At 29.5% G+C, this 3,570-nt stretch overlaps 1 long non-coding RNA gene across 1 annotated transcript; it reads right to left on the minus strand.

Annotated features, from left to right (window-relative positions):
* Positions 1 to 452: 452 nt before the first annotated feature.
* Positions 453 to 2,560, minus strand: LOC131655474 (uncharacterized). The gene is made up of 3 exons (XR_009299785.1): positions 2,359 to 2,560; positions 873 to 1,936; positions 453 to 788 (listed from the first exon to the last, which is right to left on the minus strand). It is a non-coding gene; the product is annotated as an uncharacterized LOC131655474 (long non-coding RNA).
* Positions 2,561 to 3,570: the final 1,010 nt, after the last annotated feature.

Consider the following 3,570-nt stretch of genomic DNA (forward strand, 5'->3'; position numbering starts at 1 on the left):
AAGGGCTACACAAAGTCCAACAGCAGCATTTCAGCCACCAACAACTCAGAGACTAAAGATGCCTTATAAGAGAAAGTCCACATAGAAAGTTGCAAGAATTCTATTTTTTTAGGACCACTAATTATGTACTTTAGGAGTACGATGTATCTATGCTTATTTTGAATCTTTAGGATCATCTATTATGTAATTTAGGAGTATATTATGGAGTTATAACAATATTTAAATGCTATATTCTGAATGTTGTATCTGCTATATTATGAATGCTATAAATCAAAATTTTGAATGTAGGTCCTCCTTAATTTTAGATTGTATCGACCAGGACCTACTTCTTATTAAAATGTATCAAAGTTGTCCTTAATTATTTATTAATTGCACATGGTATTAAATTATAGAAACAAAACTAGAAGGCAGATATATCTAAAGCTAAGCAAAACTGATATTAATCTACAATTGTCATCAAAAGATTACATCAAAGTACCATAATCCATGTCTTACAACGTTAACATAAACTAAGATCACCTATTTTTAAACAACATACAAATCAACACTACAATAATCAGAATTAAACATATCATGGCATAAAAAAGCATCTTCAACATCTTCAAGATGTTCTTCATCATCTCCTTATTGTATGTGTCATCCTTCATAAGCATCTTAATTTGTACCTCCTTTTTATCACATTTGAAACACTTTAAGAATGCATTTGGTGGTGTCTCTGGTTTGCCTTCATCACTTTGTTGGTTTTCATACCACATACAAAAATTGTAGCCAACATTCTCATGTTCATCCTGCAACCAAAATCAGTAACATCAAACCCATCTCAGGAAAACGAAGGAGAATATACCCAAATTATTCACAACATACGTACGTACCTTAAAGTATATGCAGCCCCAAAAAAAGCTTACCCAAGTTCCTTCCTTTCTTCTTAACTGAACGTATCACAGCTATGGATCCACACATGCATGTTGGTTCGATTCCTGATTGGGATCCACTTGAAATTAGCGAAAAGGCGTTCTCAGCTCTCACATTTGTTCCACTGCCACTGTATTGAGCCATTGATGATGAATTTCAAAATTATGGTTCTGGAATTTGGGGTTTTATGTTTTGTTCTTCTAATTGTTAGTTTCAGCCACTTATCTTTCTCTTTAAGTGACTTAACAGACATAGTCAGCAAGGTTAAGTCACACCTAAGCACCGTTTGTGCCACATCACGTTTTTTGGAACAAAATCTGTGGACAAGGGCAACGCTAAAGGCGTTAGCCAACTTAAAGGACATAGTTGTAGCGAAATCAACATAAGGGACCAAAGTGTTACAATTAAATTACTTAAAGGACCACGAGAGTAATTTAGCTTAAAAATTAACTTTGATTTTTTAAATCATCTGCTTCAGCAAAATCGGTCCCAAATTTACAGTTACTTCGATTTGTGTGGTTAAAACGGTTTTTTCCAAATTTTATAAACCCGATTTATTGGTCCAAACTAAATCAAACTAAACTACGGTTCAAAGTTGAACCAGTTCAACCGAACAGTTCAATCCAGTTTCAAAACAATATTTTCCCTTAGAAAATAACTATTTTGTTCTCTTGGACATATCTTCTAACCTCACTCAAAAACAACTTTTAAATGTTGGACTATCAATAATGAAAATGGTGCAAAATATTTCTACTTTTTAGATGAAAAATACATTGAGAAACAATAACACAAGATGCAAATTATTATAAAGACGACAAAAAACACAAGAGCACCAACTTATGTTACAAACCCCTTCTGCAATAGCAATGATTATAGAACCCACTTTTGGTTTCATTGCATATACCACCTGCAACATAACCTTCAATATTACAAATTCTAGCACAACTGCGTTCACTAAAACAAATCCCTTGAAAATGATAAATCCTTCTTTCAGTACGTATTCCATCTATTTGTACCACCATCTCTGCATTCATTCATGAATCAATCATTAATATGATTAACACAAACATACCTTAATTAAATACTAAAATTTATTAAATACATATAATCAATTTCGGATATAATAAATCTTTAGATTAAATATACGATACTCTTCTGGCATTGTAGAGAGTTTTGATTTTTTTTCTCCTATAAAAAATATTGAATTTTTCTCCTGTAATATTTTGGTTTTTTAATTCCCCCATAGATGTATTTAAACACTGAATTTGGGAGGATACATAAAAAAAAGTTTACAGTGGTAACTTGTATATTTAGAAGGTAAAAGACATAGAATTTTCATTTTTCAATGAAAAATTTAAATTTTTTTGTAAAAAATAAACTAAATTTCACCTATATATTACATATGTATTATATAATTAATCCTAAATATGTACTTATAAGACTTACCAGTAGCAAGGAGAATAAGACAAATGAATAAAAACTTGTTCATGATTTATACTCACTACAATCTTCACTTGTAGATCTATTAACACGTTAATAAACAAACTAACATTGTACTATCTATATGTAGAAATTGAAGGGTCTATGAAATTGTTTTATTGTTGTTGAAAACTTGGCCTTTAAATTCATTTTGGAGTTTATGTTCCTTCGGTTACTTTACTAGTTTCAATGAATTTAGTATAGAACTCATGTTTGGCTCATGAAATATCTAAGATAATTTGCAACTCTTCTGTACCATATCTTGCATATATTCCATAAACATAATGAATTCTTATCTACCCAATTCAAAAAGTTGGATAAAGTTATATTCAGTTTAAAATGTTTTGGAAATAACAAATAATTGTATTATTTTATAATTAATAAAATACGTTAAAATTAAATGAAATTTTTTAATTGGTTGAAGGTACACTATCCAATTTTTTGGTGATGAGTAGAGAAGTTATCCCCTTAAAAAATTTATATCATTATTCCAATGTATATGAGACAATTATTAATTTACTTAGAGACGTAATATTGAAAAAGAAAGTTTAAAATAACTTTTAAGAAAAACTAATAAAATAATTACTTGCCAATTCCATCTAACTTACAATTACTTGTCAATTACCGCAATAAACTAACAAAAAATTATGATCAATGTCTTGTCTCGTAATTCTCTTCTTTAATCAGAACCTCTAATATCTTAGATGAATTTATAATCAAATAAATCTTTACCGATTGTTAATTCTTACGATCACAATCATATAATACCCTATGTTTAAAAATATTAATTTTTGAAAAATAAAACTATATTGAGTTGTGAAATTAAAGTTATGGTTACTAGTCATTTATATCTTAGAATCAATTCAAATAGGAAATTTCTTCATTGAACTCTTAATCTTCTTGGTCACCCCGGCGAAATTCCCAGAATGCCGCTATATTTCGGAAATGCATCTCCGAAATCATTTTTTTTTGAAAAAAATTTGATTTCGGAAGTGCACTTCCGAAAACACAAAAAAAAAGTGTTTTCGGAGATGCATTTCTGAAAACACCCCTTTTTTGAGAGAGAGGTGTTTTCGGAGATGCATATCCGAAATATTTCAAGACCAAATTGGTCTTGGAAATTCAATAATTATTAAAAAATTAAAATCAAGGTGAATCAATACAATTAATAAGTATAAA

This window comes from Vicia villosa, linkage group LG3 (genome assembly GCF_029867415.1).
Source record: "Vicia villosa cultivar HV-30 ecotype Madison, WI linkage group LG3, Vvil1.0, whole genome shotgun sequence".
Lineage (NCBI taxonomy): Eukaryota > Viridiplantae > Streptophyta > Magnoliopsida > Fabales > Fabaceae > Vicia > Vicia villosa.